The following is a 24,129-nucleotide window of genomic DNA, read 5'->3' on the forward strand; positions in this document are numbered from 1 at the left end:
CGGGCAAAAAAAACAATCACAAAGATTGCTAAAAAAAACCAACATGCTATTCTCAACAAAATACCACAAGCGCATGGACTTTTCAAAAGACTTTTCAAAAGAACGCTGTTTGCTCCATGTCAGGTTTTCATTATTCCCATCATGCACTCTGTAAGAAAATGTGCCTGCGTGTTTAATAGGACCACGTGGGGCGATTTATAATGCAGAGATTAGTCCCGTGATCAAGGCTCCTGTGAGAGCAGAAACGTTGGGAAAGTGTGCGTCCCTCATGCTGTGGGGTTTCATGGAATAAACGAATTTATTCACGACACGACCTGTGCTGGTGCACTTCTTTTGAAGCAAAGAGGAGATTTGGTGGGACATATTCAGGCTGCCTCGTCCTGATGCACTGGCTGCCCTGTGAAGGTCGGGCTCTTCCGAGGCATATCGGAGTTGGACAGTTAAATGTGGGAGCCGGACCTGCTTGCCCCTGAAAGGTGAAGTCTTTCATGCGTGGAAAGTAAGGGAAGCTGTTTAAGGTTTCACTGCTGGCTGTGTCGTGTTTCAAGGAGTACCTGGAACTTTTAAACACTTTGGATTTTTGGGACACACCTTATTCATGCATGCAGGGAAAAACTGTAAGTGGAAGGAAAGTTTTGTAGCGCTGTGTCCATTCTCTGCTATTTAGCGCATGGACTTTTCAAAAGAGCGCTCTTTGCTCCATGTCAGGTTTTCATTATTCCCATCATGCACTCTGTAAGAAAATGTGCCTGCGTGTTTAATAGGACCACGTGGGGTGATTTAAAATGCAGAGATTAGTCCCGTGATCAAGGCTCCTGTGAGAGCAGAAACGTTGGGAAAGTGTGCGTCCCTCATGCTGTGGGGTTTCATGGAATAAACAAATTTATTCACGACACGACCTGTGCTGGTGCACTTCTTTTGAAGCAAAGAGGAGATTTGGTGGGACATATTCAGGCTGCCTCGTCCTGATGCACTGGCTGCCCTGTGAAGGTCGGGCTCTTCCGAGGCATATCGGAGTTGGACAGTTAAATGTGGGAGCCGGACCTGCTTGCCCCTGAAAGGTGAAGTCTTTCATGCGTGGAAAGTAAGGGAAGCTGTTGAAGGGTTCACTGCTGGCTGTGTCGTGTTTCAAGGAGTACCTGGAACTTTTAAACACTTTGGATTGTTGGGACACACCTTATTCATGCATGCAGGGAAAAACTGTAAGTGGAAGGAAAGTTTTGTAGCGCTGTGTCCATTCTCTGCTATTTAGCGCATGGACTTTTCAAAAGAGCACTCTTTGCTACATGTCAGGTTTTCATTATTCCCATCATGCACTCTGTAAGAAAATGTGCCTGCGTGTTTAATAGGACCACGTGGGGCGATTTAAAATGCAGAGATTAGTCCTGTGATCAAGGCTCCTGTGAGAGCAGAAATTTTGGGAAAGTGTGCGTCCCTCATGCTGTGGGGTTTCATGGAATAAACGAATTTATTCACGACACGACCTGTGCTGGTGCACTTCTTTTGAAGCAAAGAGGAGATTTGGTAGGACATATTCAGGCTGCCTCGTCCTGATGCACTGGCTGCCCTGTGAAGGTCGGGCTCTTCCGAGGCATATCGGAGTTGGACATATATATATATATATTCACTGAAAAAACCATAGGTTTCACACACGTTATAGTTAGGAATTAGCATTTAAAAAACCTTGCAAATTCACTGAAAAAACCATAGGTTTCACACATGTTATAGTTAGCGGAAATTTTACTGATAAAAAACCAATGAAATTCCCCCGTTATAGTTAGTGCAGGCAACTATAACTCACGCGACCGCAATCCTCTGCTGATGCTAATACTGTATTTAGACACTTATTTGCCCATGTCTTCTTCCATACATTTTTAGCTATACATATATTACAAATAATTTTTTTTCATAAAGACACATATGTCATCAGCAGAAGATTTTTTTTAATATTTTTTTTCCGTACGCGTACGGTAAGCGTAATCGGCGAAATTAGCGAAAAAATAAAAATTCAGTTTTGGTCTTGGGGGATCTTTGGGGACTCCCTCAACATGGCTAGGTGTTTTGGAGCTGTCCAAACAGCCCCTTTACATGTTTTTGGTCTTTGTATTTTAATCATCACTCTCAGTGCAAGAGAGAAAATGGCGGCCGCCGCTTCCTGGTTTCGGCCGATTCGAATGTTTACTAAGATCTAACAGCCAATCAGAATCGCGCTCGCATATATATATATATATATATATATATATATATATATATATATATATATATATATATATATATATGTATATATATATATATATATATATATATATATATATTACCTACTGGCGGTCGCCAGTAGGTAGTTATAGTTAGGACCCCTTTTCCATAGGAAAACCTCAACATTCTATTTTGAATAACTTTGGCGCCGGTCGATGAATCCTCGCGAATTTCTCAAAATAGGTGGGGCGCTACGTTCCGCTCCTACCCTGAAAGTCTCGGGGGGATCCGTCAAGCAGGGGCTGAGATAAAAGGGGGGTCCCAAAACGCGTTTTTCCCATGCATTTTTCCATAGGACCTTTAGAACGAGCTACAGCCCGAACGGCTGAACAGAATTACTCGAAATTTGGCAGAGAGGTAGTCCCTAGGTCAAGGAAGTGCCTTTTGTAGGTTTGGTGTAAATCTGTTCAGTAGATTCTGAGAAAATAGCCTTTAAATCAATATATATATCTGAGCCCGCTTACGGTACGCTTACCGTACGCTTACCGTAAGCGTACGGTGGCGTGCGCGAGCGCGATTCTGATTGGCTCTTAGATCTTAGTAAACATTCGAATCGGCCGAAACCAGGAAGCGGCGGCTGCCATTTTGTGTATTTCACTCTGAAAAAAAAGAGTGAAAACAAGGAAAGGGGGCAATGAGGAGAGTTACAGACCCCCTAACATTTGTAAGGGGGTCAAAGAAGGACAGAAAAGTACAAAAAAAACATTTATTGATTTTTAAAAAAATCACGGGGTACGTGTACGGTAAGCTTACGGTAAGCGTACGGTAAAAAAATAAAAAAAAATAAATGAAAAGCAGATTTAAGAGTTTAGATATTAGGGAGCTCTAAAAAGAGCTGTTGTGTTTATGAAGTCATTTTTTTAGTGGTACCTACAAGTAAGTACCGATGCAGAGTCTAAGGTTCAAGAGGAAGACTCTGTTCCCTTCATCATTGAAGTGCACACCATCTCCTCTATAAATGTCTTGCATGTCATAACGCAAGTTGTTGTGGTAATTGGCACCCATACCATAGTCACGGAGGAAAGCAGAAACAGATTTGTTGACGTGCTTTCTTGCTTTGTCAATCTGTGGACAGAAATGATTGGACCAGTTCCATTTTTGCCTTTGGCATATGTTGGAAAACACAAAGGCAGTTTTAGGGAAAAGTGTAAACAGTTGTGCAAAGGTGTCCTTCATAAGCATTTCCAGAGCTACCCCAGTCAAAGTGCCTAGGTCATTGCCACCACAGTGCACTATTATGAGGTCAGGGTGTTGGATTTGCATGAAGGATTTCACCAATGGCATCAATTGGTGCCACTTTAACCCTCTCTGACCAATCCATTTAATGTCTACATTTGGCAAAGCAAGGTCTCTCACCATATCTGTTTTCTCTGCAAACTTTTCACTCCAGAAGACATAGCTGTGCCCTACAATCCACACTGTGAACATCTTCAAAGGAGAACTGGATGCACTCAGGAGGTGTCTTTCAGTAGAATGGCAATATGAAAAGAAAGACAGTTTGGAAATGGAGGCATACATATTTTTTTCAAAACAAAAAGAACTGATTGGCTGTTTCATACCATTCTAGAATAAAAACTAGGCTGTATGTGTAAATTAATAGAAGCATGTTTTGTATTGGTACAAAAAAATGTGTAACCAAAGAACAGTACTATGGATTTGCTGTTAGATTTGAAAAGTCAAGCACTCTTGCTCTGTGGAATTGAAACATTGTTTGGCGAACTTCTGACCTAACTCAACACAGCAGTGTTCCATGAGCTGTTGCTATGGTAGCAGGCAGAAGTCAAGTTGGGGGAAGGGTACTAGGCAGAACTCAAGTTGGGGGAAGGGTACTTTTGGAAAAGGGTTGGTTTTCAACCAATAGAAATGTGTGATTACATTTGAAAAAAAGGGGGAAGCACTGAGATTTGAAACTTACATGTATATGTGTGGACAAATAGAGGGAAAGTTTGCCATTATCTGGTTCTGCTGAAAGGAGAGAGGTGAACACAACAGAGATCCTGGCTCTGATAATCTGCTGTTTGAGTGTCACATTTCTAACACAACTAACTAATTTTAAAGGTGAGTTTACAGTTTGAGAGGGGATGTATGTGGTAACTTAAGAAATGAATGGTGCTGGTCTGAAAAAACAGTTTGGACATGTGCATTTAAATAAATCAAAAAAAGTGGTTTCAGAATGTGTCAGTCTGTAAAAGTGATTTTCACATGCCCCGAAAAAAAAAAGAGCAGTAAGTGTGCTTTCAAATTGGCAAAGAAATTTCGTTTTGGGACTAATGTGAAAACATGACTCTGTGTGCAGAGAGGAATTATAGGCAGAGATTTATTGCGTATTGCTCTGGTGATTTCACAGTTGCATTAGATGGAAAGGGGGAGCGAATTTTTGGGGGAAGAAGCAGACTCTTAGCACACACCCATGTGCTTGCCATGTATAATCATGCACAGTATTTACAAGCGAGTGGGGTTTTCAGGTTTCAGTCTGTAATGCAAATACATTCAGCATCACTAAGGCTGGTTGCCCTTGCTGTAGTGTAGCAGTCTGGACATGGGCATTTTAAAAAATCTGAAAAGTGGTTTCATAATGTGACAGTAGTCTCTCAAGGACCTTGTAATGTGATAAATGATTTTTAGTGTTTTTTTAAAAAAATAAAAAAAAAAGTACGCGCACCGTACGCGTACGGTAAAAAAAAATAAAAAAAAGTTTTTAAAAACATATGTAAAAAAAAGATGAAAGATAAGGTTGGCTCTTAAAAGAACCGTTGTGTTCATGCAGGGACAGAGGAAAGGAAGCATGGGAAAATTATTCAAAGCGACAAATGTGCTGATCTATTTTGTTGTTCACTAGGGAAACACTGGTCTCCCTATGGCAAATTAGATCTTGACAAAATGTGCATCGAATATCAACCTTCCGAAATCAAGGGTTTATTTCCAGAGGGCCAGCAAAAGGAGATTCTCCCCCCACAGATGAAGGGCTCACCTGACCTGCAGAAGAAGGAGTCAGCCCTGCAGATGATGGTCCAGGCTGAGCTGCTGTGGATGTACTGGCTTGTCTTTCTGAAAAGTTACCTCCAAAAAGATGACCATGTGTCCTTCTGTGTACATCCTGGAGGTGTCTCTTCATGGTGTGATTCCCAAAGGAATACTTCCTGTCAGGATTACCTCTAGAAAGTACACGCTGACACAGCCTACAAGTTACTAAGGGTGCATTCACCTTTTGCTGGCCTTCAGGAAAAGTAAAATAATCCCATACATAAGAGGGCTTTTGTTTCCTCGATCTCTGCCTCAAGACAGTGCTGCTAGTGCTAGCCTCACTCTCAGAAGAGCTCTGCTGTTCTGCCATCGTATCCCAAAGACAAACCAGCTCCTTCTCCCAAGGGATCACAAGCAGAAATGAGGGGAATGGGTGTGGTGTAGGAGAGTTCTAGAACTGAAAGTAGTTTCAACCAATCAAAAGTTGTGTTTCATGATCATATGACCTACCGTACGCTTACGGTACGCTTACGGTATGCTTACGGCAAAAAGTACGCATGCGCGTAAAAAAGACACGCGCTTGCGCGCATGCGCATAACAGTCACTCCCCAGCACTTCCGCGTAACGTGCGCGTGTAGCGTACACGCGTACGCGTCCCACGCGGAGTACGCACGACTACGCAAATTGCGTAGCTATACGCAAGCAGCGTAGAAAAATTACGGGCGTTGCGTTAACCGTACGCTTACCGTGAGCTTACGGTACGCGTACTAAAAAAATAAAAAAAAATAGAAAAAAAGTACTGCAAATAAATTTTACATGTTTATTTTAAAAAATATATTAAAAAAACATATTAAAGAATTTTAAAAATTTAATCATAGTCTTTAAAAAAGGTAAGAAAATTAAAATAAAAATATGTTAGAAAAAATAGAAGAAAAAAAAAAATTAGCATTTAAAAAACCTTGCAAATTCACTGAAAAAACCATGGGTTTCACACACGTTATAGTTAGGAATTAGCATTTAAAAAACCTTAGAAATTCAGTGAAAAAACCATAGGTTTCACACACGTTATAGTTAGGAATTAGCATTTAAAAAACCTTAGAAATTCAGTGAAAAAACCATAGGTTTCACACATGTTATAGTTAGCTGGACATTTTACTCGTAAAAAACCAATGAAATTCCCCCGTTATAGTTAGTTCAGCTAACTATAACTCGCGCGCCCGCAATGCACTACTGATGACGTCACATATTACATCACTCATGACATGGTCACTGACATCACTCATGACATCACTGATGACATCATCCTTGTGATAGAGTGGCAGACCTCCTCTCACCCTAATATAACCTTTGATACACACATTCAAAAATAGAGACTAACATTTTCAAAACAATGGACATACCAATATCAGTTACAACAACCTATTCAGTAATTCTAAGAACCACATACACATCCACTCATTCACCAACAGTCCTATACAGTCACTCATACATGCACTCACTCATCATATGTACTCATACACCTATACATCCTGTTACACAATGCCACTCATCCATAGAGTTACTCACACATACTCACTCATGCTAATAAAGAAACAAACATACATTTATTAGCTTATACAGTTATACACACACCACCACACTTACTTCTACGGAAACTTACACATAGTTAGTCTAAAAAACAATCACTTATAGAAACACATACTTATTCATACAGGAACTCTTTTAATCTCTCACTCTCACATATACTCACTTATATACACCAATAGTCACATATACTAGTCCTGCACACATGTTGTCTTCAACACATACAAAGAGTGAATCACTCATTCATGCACCTATGCACTACATAATACCCCCCACCGATCCATACAGACACTCAGACTGATACTTAAAAAAACAACTAATAACCTATATAGATACCCATGAAGCTACTCACCAACCCATGTAGCCACTTATACACAAAGTGAGAGACTGATACAGATATTTTCATATTTAAACATTACTCAGTAAGCCATGTATTCACTATGATACACTTAATCAGTCAGTTATACAAAATTTTTCTTTAAAAAAAAGCATCCATTTAGACACTTATATACCCATTTATTCTTCCATTGACCTTGAGATATACATATATAAAACATATTTAATTTTCAGAAAAACACACATTCACTGGATGATGTCATCAGTGATGTCATCAGTGATGTCATTTGAGATGTCATCAGTGATGTCATGAGTGATGTCAGTGACCATGTCATGAGTGATGTAATATGTGACGTCATCAGTAGTGCATTGCGGGCGCGCAAGTTATAGTTAGCTGAACTAACTATAACGGGGGAATATATATATATATATATATATATATATATATATATATATATATTCACTGAAAAAACCATAGGTTTCACACATGTTATAGTTAGCTGGACATTTTACTGATAAAAAACCAATGAAATTCCCCCGTTATAGTTACTGTAGGCAACTATAACTCACGCGACCGCAATCCTCTGCTGATGCTAATACTGTATTTAGACACTTATTTGTCCATGTCTTCTTCCATTAAATTTTAGCTATACATATATTACAAATATTTTTTTTTCATAAAGACACATATGTCATCAGCAGAGGATTACGGTCGCGTGAGTTATAGTTGCCTACAGTAACTATAACGGGGGAATTTCATTGGTTTTTTATCAGTAAAATGTCCAGCTAACTATAACATGTGTGAAACCTATGGTTTTTTCAGTGAATTAGCAAGGTTTTTTAAATGCTAATTCCTAACTATAACGTGTGTGAAACCTATGGTTTTTTCAGTGAATTTGTACGGTTTTTTAAATGCTAATTTATTTATGTATTATTTTTTATATATTTATATATATTTATATATTTATTTTACAATAAACTACGTATTAAAAATTATTAGTTTTCACCCTGCGAATGATTTTTTTTTTTTTGTGTTTTTCACCCCCGCGATTTTTAGGGACCCCCTGACAAAGGCTAGGGGGTCAGGAACTCTCTACCCTGCCCCCTTTTCACGTTCACCACCTTCCTTTTTCACTCTCGCACTGAAAACAAACAAAATGGCCTTCCTGATTTCGACCTATTCGAACGTTGACTAACATGTAACCACCAATCAGAATTACGCTCGCGCACGTTAGGGTGCTCGCACGGTGCTCGCACGGTGCGCGCACCCTGCGCGCATATATATATATATATATATATGCTTTTAAATGCTATTTTCTCCGGAAATACTAAACAGGTTTACACCAGACCTGCAAAAGGCACTTCCTTGACCTTATGGCTACCTCTCTGCCAAATTTCAAGTAATTCTGTTCAGCTGTTCGGGCTGTAGCTGTGTCTAAAGGTCCTATGGAAAAATGCATGGGGAAAACGCGTTTTGGGACCCCCCTTTTATCTCAGCCCCCGCTTGACGAATCCCCCCGAGACTTTCAGGGTAGGAGTGGAGCGTAGCGCCCCACCTATTTTGAAAAATTCGCGAGGATTCGTCGACTGGCGCCAAAGTTATTCAAAATAGAATGTTGCGGATTTCCTATGGAAAAGGGGTCCTAACTATAACTACCTACTGGCGACCGCCAGTAGGTAATATATATATATATATATATATGTATATATATATATATATATATATTGACTGAAAAAACCTTAGGTTTCAGGGGTGTTATGGTTAGCTGGACATTTCCCTCGTACAAAAACCAAATTAAGGTTAGCTGAACTAACTATAACAGGGGAATTTCTAGGGTTTTGTACTAGCTAACTATAACACTCCTGAAACCTACGGTTTTTTCAGTGAATTTCTAAGGTTTTTTAAATGCCAATTCCTAACTATAACGCCCCTGAAACCTTTGGTTTTTTCAGTGAATTTCAAAGGTTTTTTAAATGCCAATTCCTAACTATAACGTGCATGAAACCTATGTTTTTTTCAGTGAATTTCAAAGGTTTTTTAAATGCTAATTCCTATCTATAACTTATCTCTAAATGCTAATTCCTATCTAGAACTTATCTCTAAAGATATCATGAAAAGCATTCTTTTTTTAAAAGTAGGGTGCACATTAGTTTTGTGGAAAAGCATCTTTGTGATTGATTAAGAAAAAGCAGTTTCAACGTGGAGTACATCATAGGATAAAATTTGCTCAGCTCAACCACACCTGCTACTTGCATTTGGAAGGCACTGTTCAAACTTAAAACAATCGTCAACTTTTAACCTGCACGTGTTGTTAAATGTTGAAGAAAATGTTACAAAAAAAATCGTAAAGTTTTAAAAAATTGAAAACCTTTAACCTGCACGTATTGTAGAATGTTATAGAAAGTGTGTTGATAGAATACGTTGCACTTCTGACTTCTATGTGTTGTTGAATATTAAAAAAACTGTTCATATGGAAAATTAAAAAGAAACCAATAGAGAAGTTTTGAAACCTAAAAGAATCAAGGAACAATTCTAATTTATTCTTTATATGTATTTATGTGTGCAGCAACAACATTATAGACACAACAGCACTAGGCAGAGGAAGAAGCCGGGAGTGGGGGAGGGGGGAGATGGCAGAATGGCACACATGCACAATTAAGTACAACACACATATAGACTAATAATGTCCAAAATGAAACACACCAACAAGAAGCACAAGTCACACAACCCGCCAACATCACACCACTGAACAAGCATAGAAGTGAAAACCACGCTGCATTCATACAGGATGTGTACAAAGGCCAGTCGTTGGTGTTGTGGGATGTCTGCGAACGTGGTCATCATGGATGAGATGCCCAGCATGTGGCACATGGTCGAGTTCACTGTGTGTTATGTTGCCAAATGGCTGCTCCTCCCTCCCACGAGCCCCCACATGTTTGTACGGTGCGCTGTTGTATCTTGTGCATTCGTACGGCACACCATTGTAATGCCTATTTGCGCATGTCCTGCTACATTCCAACTACAACATCGCAGTGCCGTTTGGTGCCACTTTACAACATCGACTGCTGACGCTCTTGTAACAGGCCACACCAGAACGCAGAGACACACTTACCGCACTTCCTGTACACGGACATGTCCGAGACACCTCGTTCCCATTGCCGGATAGGCACACCCCTGCACTGACCTGTGAATCCCAGACCAGCACACGCCAGTTGTGCATGCAGGAGGATGCATGCGTAGCTACACATCCAGGCTCATTGCGAACACTCAGGTGACAGCACACTGTGATGTTGCAGAGCTCGTGCCTATCATACTAAGAGAATGACCACAGGGACACACTTACTAAGATGTGGGTTTGTGGGGCATTGGCGGTCCTGGAGTTGTTGAGATGAATCTTCTGGCCCTCAAGGGTATCCCTGTATCATGCTCATTGACTCTATGGCACCTGTGGGTGTTCTGGTATGGCTCTTGGCTCTGTTCTCTTTCATGGTGCAGGTAGTTGTCCTGCTTAACACCAGCAGAAAGCAGGAGTAAAATCCCTGGTCATAACGTGTCTTATCGCCGGAATTTGTTTCGCATTGCAATTGGTGTGAAAGTTGTGATGTGATTTTTTTCGTGGGCACAACAATATACGAACTGAGCAGTGTATCTCGTCAAGATCCAGCACCTGATGCACTATTCCCAATCAATATAAATACAATGAGATTTCTTAATAGATTTTGTGTGTACACTGTAAGTGCAGCCAATACCTCAGTGCAATTCAATACAGGATTTTAGTATTTAGAATAAATCGGAAGGTGAACCTCGTGTCTTTTTGCACGGGAACGGCTACTCTCCATTTCATTATCAGCACTGTAACGGAAGTAAAGTTGAGATAAATCTAACACACTATTCAGAAGTTGGTGCAAACTGCAGATATCACCAGTATTCCAGCGATAAGTGTCCCAAAATTTATCACCATGGTAGACTCCATCAAATAACAGTAATAAGAACAAGAAAGAGTCACACAGCAGTTAAGAGAACAACCAAAAACGTTATTTTTTTTTTTCAATCTTTATTTTTTATAATAATAAATATATAAACGATAAACTATTTTCAAACTTTATTTTTTTATTAACATAAATATGAACAATAAACTAATAAACAAAATGTAACAACAATAATACAAAACAACAAAACAACAACATGGATGTCCACCTGTGGGGACATCCATGGTCCCCACAGGCGGAAAACTCTTGTGGGGACCATGGATGTCGACGACAGACCTGGAAAATCAGAAAGATTGTTAAAAAAACAACAACATGGTATTCTTAACAAAATACCACAAGAAACAAATCACAGATATATAAAATGCATACAGCAAACAAAATGTTATAAGTTTAACTTACAAAAACTGTAAATGTTGCCGCTTTAAAATATTTACCGAATCTGAGGAATTTTTTTTGCAGAACGCACCACGCCCACAACGTTTTTCTTCAGTGGTGAGGAAATTTTTTACTTTTCCCAAGGGGCAAACAAAGACCAATGCCACGTTCGTCACTCACATGATTTGCCAAAGAGTTCTGTTACGAGGGGATCCTAACAAAATATACTCGTGCGGCACAGCAAGTATGATGAAACACCTAAGGACCCTTCATCCAAACAATCTTGCACGAGAAGAGTGCAAACAGATGAGAAACACTCCTGTTCTGTATCTGTAAAAAAGAATCACAAATAAATGTATATTAATAACTTTCAAATATATACTATTCCATTACTGTACAAACACATTTTATATAAAAACTGACTAAGAAACTATAGCCCTGAACCACAAGTGGGACGATGATTAAAACACTACATGCATAGTGCATACTGCTTTGAAGCAGTTCATTCCCTAAAGCCTATCTCACTAAAAGACTACATGCTAACTGACTAAATGATTACAGTACTATAAGGAGACACACTGGGTGAGTGACAGGGTGTTTACTAGAAGCAGTCCATGTGCTAAGGCCTTGGCCAGTGCATGAATACTTAGGCACTGACTGAATAATTAGAGTACTACAAAGATAGTATCTTGGTGAATTTATAAGTGTTTGACTTTTCGCACAGTGAATGGATTAGTACATGATGCTGAATGGGTCACTAGAGGACTGCAAAGGGAGTGACAGGGTATTTCCTGGAAGTGTATGGATACTGACTAGGGAATTGAAGGTGTGAAAGACAATTGTGTACGTGGTTAGAGGACTGCATGCATAGTGGATAAGGGTTTGAAGCAGTCCATATACTAAGGCCTGGGTCACTGGATGAGTACTTGGGTACTGACTGAATGATTAGAGTACTGCAAGGAGAGAGCCTGGGTGAATTTATTAGGGTTTGGCGCAGTGAATGGATTAGTACATGATGCTTAAAAAGGTCACTAGAGGAGTGCAAGGGGAGTGATAGGGTGTTTGCTAGGAGAGTATGAATACTAACTAGAATATTGAAGGTGTGAAACACAACTGTGTAGGTTATTAGAGGACTGCATCCATACTGCATAGGCATTTAAAGCAGTCCATGTGCTAAGGCCTGGCTCACTGCATGACTACTAGGGTACTGACTGAATGATTAGAGTACAGCAAGGAGAATGCCTAGGTGAATTTATAAGTGCTAGACTTTTCGCACAGGGAATGGATTAGTACTTGGTACTTAATGGGTCACTAGAGGAGTGCAAACACAGTGACAACTGCTGGACTGTATGGATACTGACTAGGAAATTTAAACTGTGAAAGACAACAGTCTAGGTGGTTAGAAGACTACATGCATAGTGCATAGGGGTTTGAAGCAGTCCATGTGCTAAGGCCTGGCTCAGTGTATGAATACTTAGATACTGACTGAATGATTAGAGTACTGCAAAGATAGTATCTTCGTGAATTTATAAGTGTTTGGCTTTTAGCACAGTGAAAAGATTAGTACATGCTGTTGAATGGGTCTCTAGAGAACTGCAAAAGAAGTGACAGGATGTTTCCTGGAAGTGTATGGATACTGACTAGGGAATTGAAGGTGTAAAATACAAGTGTATAGTATGTTAAAACACTACATGCATACTGCATAGACATTTGAAGCAATCTATTTGGTACTTAGAAACTGACTAAATAATCAGACTACTTCTATGACAGTGCTTATGTAAAACTTTTAAATTTTCAGTTCTGCCACAGTGAACAGAATAGTACATGGTACTGCACCTTAGTGTCAAACCCTGATTCATTTTATCAATGCATAAGCAAAGACTAGCTTCTTATGCTACTAAAACTTGACAACATGTTACCAAACGCTTCTCTTACAGTGGTTCCCAAATGCACCCAGACTCACAGTGTGATTCTAGACCATCACCACTATCCCTAGGAGTTTACCAAAACTCATTCACTACACTGGAAGTGGTAAGGTAACTGCACACAATCTACATATTTCACGACTACACTTTACTGTCAATACCTAACACATTTAATGAAAGCATAGGCTATAACTGTCTTCTAATGCTACTAAAACTGCACAACATGACATGTTTTAAAACAGTTATCTGTCAGCAAATACACGATGTTACCAAATGCTTCTCTCACAGTGGTTCCCAAATGTACACAGACTCACAGTGTGATTCTAGACAAGCACCACTATCCCTAGGAGTTTACCAAAACTCATTCACTACAGTGGAAGAGGTAAGAGAACTACACACAATCTACATATTTCACGACTGCACTTTAGTGTCAATGCCTGACTCATTTCATCAACGCATAAGCAAAGACTGGCTTCTAATGCTACTAAAACTTGACAACATGACAGGTTTTAAAACAGTTATCTGTCAGCAAATACATAATGTTACCAAACGCTTCTCTCACAGTGGTTCCCAAATGCACACAGACTCACAGTGTGATTCTAGACAAGCACCACTATCCCTAGGAGTTTACCAAAACTCATTCACTACATTTGAAGAGGTAAGGGAACTGCACACAATCTACATATTTCACGACTGCACTTTAGTGTCAATGCCTGACTCATTTAATAGAAGCATAAGCCATAACTGTTTTCTATTGCTACTAAAACTTGACAACATGACTGCTTTTAAAACAGTTATCTGCCAGCAAATACACAATGTTACCAAACACTTCTCTCACAGTGGTTCCCAAATGCACACAGACTCATAGTGTGATTCTAGACAAGCACCACTATCCCTAGGAATATACCAAAACTCATTCACTACAGTGGAAGTGGTAAAGGAACTGCACACAATCTACATATTTCACGACTACACTTTAATGTCAATGCCTGACTAATTTAATCAACGCATAAGCAAAGACTGGCTTCTAATGCTACTAAAACTTGACAACATGACAGGTTTTAAAACAGTTATCTGTCAGCAAATACACAATGTTACCAAACGCTTCTCTCACAGTGGTTCCCAAATGCACACAGACTCACAGTGTGATTCTAGACAAGCACCACTATCCCTAGGAGTTTACCAAAACTCATTCACTACATTTGAAGAGGTAAGGGAACTGCACACAATCTGCATATTTCTCGACTGCACTTTAGTGTCAATACCTGACTCATTTAATCAACGCATAAGCAAAGACTGGCTTCTAATGCTCCTAAAACTTGACAACATGACAGATTTTAAAACAGTTATCTGTCAGCAAATACACGATCTTACCAAACACTTCTCTCACAGTGGTTCCCAAATGCACACAGACTCACAGTGTGATTCTTGACAAACAACACTATCCCTAGGAGTTTACCAAAACTTATTCACTACAGTAGAAGTGGTAAAGGAACTGCATACAATCTACATATTTCACGACTACACTTTAATGTCAATGCCTGACTAATTTAATCAACGCATAAGCAAAGACTGGCTTCTAATGCTACTAAAACTTGACAACATGACAGGTTTTAAAACAGTTATCTGTCAGCAAATACACAATGTTACCAAACGCTTCTCTAACAGTGGTTCCCAAATGTACACAGACTCACAGTGTGATTCTAGACAAACAACACTATCCCTTGCAGATTACCAAAACTCATTCTCTACAGTGGAAGTGATAAGGGAACTGCACACAATCTTCCTATTTCAGGAGTGTACTTTTGAGTCAAAGCCTGACTCATTTAATAAAGCATAAGCAAAGACTTGCTTCTAATGTTACTAAAACTTGACAACATGACCGGTTTTAAAACAGTTATCTGTCAGCAAATACACGATGTTACCAAATGCTTCTCTCACAATCCTTACCCAAATGCACACTCACAGTGTGATTTTAGACAATCAACACTATCTTAGGAGTTTACCAAAACTCATTCACTAGTCTAATAGAGTTAATGGTACTGAACACAATCTACATATTTAAGTACAGCACATCAGTGTCAAAGCATGACTCATTTAATCAAAGCATAAGCAAAGACTGGATTCTAATGCTACTAAAACTTCGCAACATGATAGGTTTTATAAAAGTTATCTGTCAGCAAATACATGATGTCACCAAATGCTTCTCTCACACTGATCCCAAATACACACTAACTCACACTGTGATTCTAGACATGCACCACTATCCCTAGGAGTTTACTAAAACTCATTCACTACAGTGCAGATGGTAAGGGAACTGCACACAATCTACATATTTCAGGACTGCACTTTTCTGTCAAAGCCTGACTCATTTAATCAAATCATAAGCCATAACTGTCTTTTAACGCTACTAAAACTTCACAACATGACAAGTTCAAACAGTTATCTGTCAGCAAATACCCAATGTTACCAAATGCTCCTCTTACAGTGGTTCCCAAATGCACACAGACTCACTGTGTGATTCTAGACAAACAACACTATCCCTTGCACTGTACCAAAACACATTTCTTCATCTAGAAGTAGTACTACATTTTAGTATAGAAACATAACATAACTCATTTCACAAATTCATAAACAATGACTGGTTTCTAATTCTACCAAAATATAAAAACAGCACAGTTATCTTTCTACCAACACATGAAAAACACAAATGCTTATCACAGAATGGTTTCTACATGCACACACACTGTCAATAAGATTGTAAAGAAAAAAAGTACTCCCTACACTTTAGCAGGAGAAATACATTAGTCTACATACATACCCTCACAATTAAAAAACTCATCTTTCAAGTTTTTTTGTAGATTTAAAAGTATATCAATCACTCACCATATTTTCTTTTACAGAATCTCTGCACTGTGCACCTCTCAGCAAAAGCAAAGAATGGAAAAGTTTCCCTTTCATTTTCCACACATATACATGTAAACATCAAATCACAATCCTTCACACATAAACTCAAAAGCAAACACATTTCTATTGGTTAATCATTTCAACCATTTCCAACTGAAATACATTTCAACCCTTTCCCCAATCTGCCTTCTTGCTATTACCATAGAAACAGGTCATGGAACACTGCACTGAGCTCTTAGGTCACAAGTTCAGCACACAATATTCCTACACAAGACAGGAAGTGTGCATGACGTTTCAACATATCAGCTTATCATATATAATGTTCCTTACAATCTGTTTTTGTTAACCAATAACAATCATACCTTTAAAAAACAGAAATATACCCTACCTTTCAGTGTAGAAAGTTGTCATACAACCAATGATTTCTTGTCATTTTTCAAAAAACGTTGCCGTGGATCCGCGCAACCCCCGCGAGAGAATCCGTACATCCAACACGATAGGATGCGCTCACCATGCGCGCATTTTTTTTTTTTAAAGGGGGCCCCAGAGGGTCTTTCTGGGACCCCCTAATCACCTCTAGAGGGTCAGGGTATTTCCACTCTGCCCCCTTTATATGTTTTATACACGTTTTTCCCTTGCTTCTTCAGCCTCGCTTCTACCGAGGCAGAAAATGGCCGCCAACAGTTCCTGGTTTCGAATGTAGAGAGACACTCGACAGCCAATTAGCATTCAGCACGTGATCGGGAGGGTGCGCGCTCGGTTCAGGGAGGGTGCGCTTACGGTGCGGGTAGGGTGCGCGGATCCTCCGCGGCCATAGATATCACTAACATTTTCACCCTAATTTTCTCAGGAACTACTGAACGGATTCACACCATATATGCAAAAGGCACGAGTCCGAACTGAGGACTACCTCTTTGCCAAATTTGGTGTCATTCCGTTCAGCGGTTCGGGCTGTAGCTGCGACAACAGATCCTATGGGATATTGCATGGGAAAAACGTGTTTTGGGACCCCCTTTTTTCTCGGCCCCCGCTTGATGGATCACCACAAAACTTTCAGGGTAGGAGCAGAGCGGAGCTGGCCAAAAGTTTGGAAAATTTTGCGAGGATTTGTCAACCGGCGCCAGACTTATTGGGAATAGAATGTTGCGGATTTCCTATGGAAAATAGGTTCTAACTATAACTACCTACTGGTGACCACCAGTAGGTAATAAATACACATATATAATCCACTGGTGGTCTCCAGTAGGTAGTTATAATTAGGACCTAGTTTCCATAGGAAACACATTTTTTGTTTTCCCAATTACTTTGGCGTCGCATGACGAATCTTGGCAAAATTTTCAACATTTGTGGGTTGCTCCGGTCAACTCCTATCCTGAAAGTTTCAGGGTGATTCACCAAGCGGGGGCCGAGAATATAGGGGGGTCCCAATACATGTTTTCTCCATGTTAATTCCCATAGGAAACTTTAGACACGGCTACAGCTCGAACTGTAGAATGGTATTACACCAAATTTGGCAAAAAGGTAGCCCTTGTTTCAGAAAGAGACCTTTTTTTAAATGGAGTAAATCCGTTCAGTAGTTCCTGAGAAATTAAAAAAATAGAGGGAGGAAAATCCATTTCCCATAGGAAACTTAAGACACGGTTACTGCTGAAACTGCTGAACGGAATTACACCAAATTTGGCAAAAAGGTAGCCCTTGGTTCAGAAAAAGACCTTTTTTTTAAATGGTGTAAATTCGTTCAGTAGTATTTGAGATATTAAAGGAAAAATGTGTTTATATATCTGGGTGGGACCTAACTACACAAGCACGAGCTTGGCTCTAATTGGCTGACAACACTTCAATCCAGGAAGTGTTGGCAGCCATCTTGGTGCAATGCTTTTGGTCACGCTGCACGTTTGGTGAGATCTATTGTTGTCGATCGACCCAAACACCACAGCACTAACCTTTACCATAAAACACTACCCCCAGCACGACCCCCTATACTACACAAACACCACTGCACTACCCAAAACCCTAAAACACTACCCCCAGCAAGACAAGCTACACAGCACAAACAACACTGCACTACCCTAAACCCTAAAACACTACCCCCAGCATGACACCCTACACTACACAAACACCACTGCTCTGCAAAAAACCCTAAAACACTACACCCAGCAGGACCCTATACACTACCCAAAAACCACTGCACTACCCTAAACCCTAAAACACAACCCTCAGCATGAACCCCTACACTACCCAAACATCACTGTACTACCCTAATACATGACCCCCTATACTACACAAACACCACTGCACTACCCTAAACCCTAAAAACCTACCCTAAGGCATGACCCCTTATACTACACAAACACCAATGCACTACCCTAAACCCTAAAACACTACCCCCAGCATGACCCCCTACACTACACAAACACCACTGCACTGCCCTAAACCTTAAAACACTACCCCCAGTATGGCCCCTATACTACCCAAACACCACTGCACTACCCTAAACCCTAAAACACTACCCAGCATGATCTCCCCACACTACCCAAACATCACCACACTGCACTGCCCTAAACCCAAAAACACTACCCCAGCATGACCCCCTACACTTTCCAAACAGCACTGAACTACCCTAAACCCTAAATCTACCCCCAGCATGACCCCCTATACTACACAAACACCACTGCACTACCCTAAACTCTAAATCTACCCCCAGCAAGACCCCCTACTCTACACAAACACAACTTCACTACCCTAAACCCTAAAACACTCCACCCAGCACGACCCCCTGCACTGCCCAAACACCATTGCACTACCCTAAACCCTAAAACATGATCCCATACACTACACAAACACCACTGCACTACCTTAAACACTAAAACACTATCCCAGCACAACCCCCTACACTACCCAAACACCACTGCACTACCCTAAACCCTAATACATGACCGCCTACAGTACACAAACCCCACTGCACTACCCTAAACCCTAAATCTACCCCCAGGACGACCCACTACATTACACAAACACCACTTCACTACCAAAAACCCTAAAACACTACTCCCAGCATGACCACCTACACTACCCAAACACCACTGCACCACCCTAAACCCTAAAATATGATCCCCACACTAAACAAACACCACTGCACTACCCTAAACCCTAAAACACTACCCCCAGCACAACACCCTACACTACACAAATACCACTGCACTACTTTAAAACCTAAAAAACTACCCCAGCACGATCCCCTACACTACACAAACATCTCTGCACTGCCCTAAAACACTACCCCCAGCACGACCCACTACAATACACAAACACCACTGCACTGCCCTAAATCCTAAAACACTTCCACCAGAGAGATCCCCAGACACTACCCAAACACCACTGCATTGCCATAAACTCTAAAACCCTACCACCAGCACGACCCCCTACACTACCCAAATACAACTGCACTATCCTAAACCCTAAATCTACCCCAGTATGACCCCCTAAACTGCACTACCCTAAACCCTAAAACACAACCCCCAACGTGACCACCTACACTACACAAACAGCACTGCACTACCCTGAACCCTAAAACACTACTCCCAGTGTGACCCCCTACACTACCCAAACACCACTGTACTACGCTAAACTCTAAAACACCTCCCCCAGTGTTACCCCCTTCACTACACAAACACCACTGCACTAGCCTAAACCATAAATCTAACCCAGCATGACCCCCTACACTACACAAACACCACTGCACTACCCTAAATGCTAAAACACTACCCCCAGCACAACCACCTACAATACCCAAACACCACTGCACTGCCCTAAACCCTAAAACACTACCCCGACATGACACCCTATACTACACAAAGACCACGGCACTGCGGTAAACCCTAAAACACTACCCCCAGCACGACCCCCTACACTACCCAAACAACTCTGCAGTGCCCTAAACCCTAAACACTAACCCCACCATGACCCCCTACACTACACAAGCACCACTGCACTGCCCTAAACCCTAAAACACTTACCCCAGCTCGACCCCCTGCACCAAACAAACACCACTGCACTACCCTAAACCCTAAAACACTACCCCCAGCATGACCCCTACACTACACAAACACCACTGCACTACCCTAAACCCTAAAACACTACCCCAGCACTCCCCCTACAATATCCCAGCACCACTGCTCTACCCAAACCCTAAACCACTACTCCCAGAATTAAACACAATACTACACAAACAACACTGCACTATGCTCAACCGTAAAACACTACCCACAGCAGTATCCCCTACACTACCAAAACACCACTGCCCTACCCTAAACCCTAAAACACTGCAACCAGCATGACACCCTACACTACAGAAACACCAGCGTACTACCCTAAACCCAAAAACACGACCCCCAGCATGACCCCCTACACTACACAAACACTAGTGCACTACCCTTCTGCACTACCCTAAAGCCAAAAACACTACCCCCAGCATGACCCCCTACACTACCCAAACAACACTGCACTACCCTAGACCCTAAAACAGGACCCCACACAAAACAAACACCACAGCATTACTCTAAACCCGAAAACACTATCCCCAGCACGACCCCCAACAGAACACAAACAACACTGCACTGCCCTATACCCTAAAACACTTCCACAAGCACGATCCCCAGACACTACCCAAACACCACTGTACTGCCCTAAACCCTAAATCTACCCCGACAAAGTCCCCCTACACTTCACAAACACCACTGCTCTACCCTAAACCCTAAAACACTACCCCCAGTGTGACCCCATACACTACCCAAACACAACTGCACTACCCTAAACTCTAAAACAATACCCCCAGCGCTGCGCCCTACACTACACAAACACCACTGCACTTCTCTAAAACCTAAATATACCCCCATCACGACCCCCTACATTATACAAACACCACTGCACTACCCTAAATGCTAAAACACTACCCCCAGCACAATCACCTACAATACCCAAACACCACTGCACTGCCCTAAATCCTAAAACACTACCCCCGACATGACCCCCTACACTACATAAACACCACTGCACTGCCCTAAACCCTAAACCACTACACCCAGCACAAACCCCTACACTACCCAAACACCACTGTACTGCCCTGAACCCTAAAAACTAACCCCAGCATGACCCCCTACATGACACAAACACCACTGCACTGCTCTATACCCTAAAACACTTACCCCAGCATGATCCCCTACACCACACAAACACCACTGCACTACCCTAAACCCTAAAACACTACTCCCAGAATGACCCCTACACTAACCAAACACCACTGCACTAACCTAAACTCTAAAACACTACCCAAGAACGACCCTCTACACTAACCAAACACCACTGCACTACCCTAAACCCTAAACCACTACACCCAGCACAAACCCATACACTACCCAAACACCACTGTACTGCCCTGAACCCTAAAAACTAACCCCAGCATGACCCCCTACACGACACAAACACCACTGCACTGCTCTATACCCTAAAACACTTACCCCAGCATGATCCCCTACACCACACAAACACCACTGCACTACCCTAAACCCTAAAACACTACTCCCAGAATGACCCCTACACTAACCAAACACCACTGCACTACTCTAATCCCTAAAACACTGTCCCCAGCATGACCCCCTACACTACCCAAACACCACTGCACTACCCTAAACCCTAAAACACTACACCCAGCATGACCCTCTGCACTACCTAACCATCACTGCACTACCCAAAACCCTAAAACACTAACCCCAGCACGAACCCCTACACTACACAAACACCACTGAGCTACCCTAAACCCTAAATCTGCCCCCAACACAACCCCCTACTCTACCCAAACACCACTGTACTACCCTAAACCCTAAAACTACCCCCAGCATGGCCCGCTACACTACATAAACACCACTGCGCTAACCTAAACCCTAAAACACTACACCCAGTACGACCCTTTACACTACCTGTACACCACTGCACTAACCTAAACCCGGAAACACTACCCCCAGCATGACCCCTACACTACACAGACACCACTGCACTGCCGTAAACACTAAAACACTACTCCCAGAATGACCCCCTACACTACCCAAACACCACTGCAGTGCACTGCCCTAAACCCAAAAACACTACCCCCAGCACGACCCCCTACACTACTCAAACAACACTTCACTACCCAAAACCCTAAAACACTGCCCGCAGCAAGAACCCCTACAGTACACAAACACCACTGCACTACCCTAAACTCTAAAACACTACCCCAAAATGACCCCCTCTACTACCCAAACACCACTGCACTAGCCTATACCCTAAAACACTACCCCTGTACAAACCCCTGCACTACACAAAAACCACTGCACTACCCTAAACCCTAAAACTCTACCCCTAGCACAACCCCCTACAGTACACAAACACAACTGCGGTACCCTAAAAGCTAAAACACTAACCCCGACTTGACCCCTCACACTACCCATACACCACTGCGGTACCCTAAACCCTAAGATACCTCCCCCAGCATGACCCATTACACCACACAAACACCACTATACTACCCTAAACCCTGAAACACTACCCCCAGCATGACCCCCTATACTACTCAGACACATTGCACTGCCGTAAACTGTAAAACACTAACCCCAGCATGACCCCCTACACTTCCCAAACACCAGTGTACTGCACTACCCTAAACCCGAAAATACTACCACCAGCACGACCGACTACACTACCCAAACACCACTGCACTACCCTACACCCTAAAACACTACCCCGGGCAAGACCCCCTACAGTACACAAACACCACTGCACTACCCTAAACCCTAAAAACCTACCCCAGCAAGACCCTATACACTACCAAAACACCACTGCACTACTCTACACCCTAAAACACTATCCCAGCACAAACACCTATACTACACAAACACCACTGCACTACCCTAAACCCTAAACACTACCCCAGCATGACCCCTACACTAAAGACAAACCATTGCACTGCCCTAACCCCTAAAAAACTACCCCCAGCACAACCCCCGCACTAAACAAACACCACTGCACTACCCTAAACCCTAAAACAATACCCCCATCACGACTCCCTACACTACTGAAACAACACTGCCCTACCCTACACCCTAAAACACTACCCCTGCACACACCTCTATACCACAAAAACACCACTGCACTACCCTATACCCTAAAACACTACCCCCAGCACGACCTCCTAACTAAACAAACACCACTGCACTACCCTAAATCCTAAAACACGAACCCCTATACTACACAAACACCACTGCACTACCCTAAACCATAAAAGACTACCAAAGCACATCCCCATACACCACACAAACACCACTGTACTACCCTAAAACATAAAACACGACCCCCTACACTACACAAACAACACTGCAGTACCCTAAACCCTAAAAGACTACCCCCAGCACGACCTCCTACACTACACAAACACCACTGCACTGCTGTAAACCCTTAAACACTACCCCCAGCACGACCCCCTTCACTACACATAAAACACTGCACTGCCTATAAACCTAAAACACTACCCACAGCACGACCCCTACACTACCCAAACACCACTACATTACCCTAAACCCTAAAACACTACCCCAGCACGACCCCTACACTACACAAAAGCAACTGCACTACCCTAAACCCTAAAACACTACCCCCTACACTACACAAACACCATAGCACTACCCTCAACCCTAAAACACAACCCCCAGCACTACACTCTACACTACCCAAACACCACTGCACTACAGTAAGCCCTAAA

Source organism: Triturus cristatus, chromosome 8 (assembly GCF_964204655.1).
Source record: "Triturus cristatus chromosome 8, aTriCri1.1, whole genome shotgun sequence".
Taxonomy (NCBI): Eukaryota; Metazoa; Chordata; class Amphibia; order Caudata; family Salamandridae; genus Triturus; species Triturus cristatus.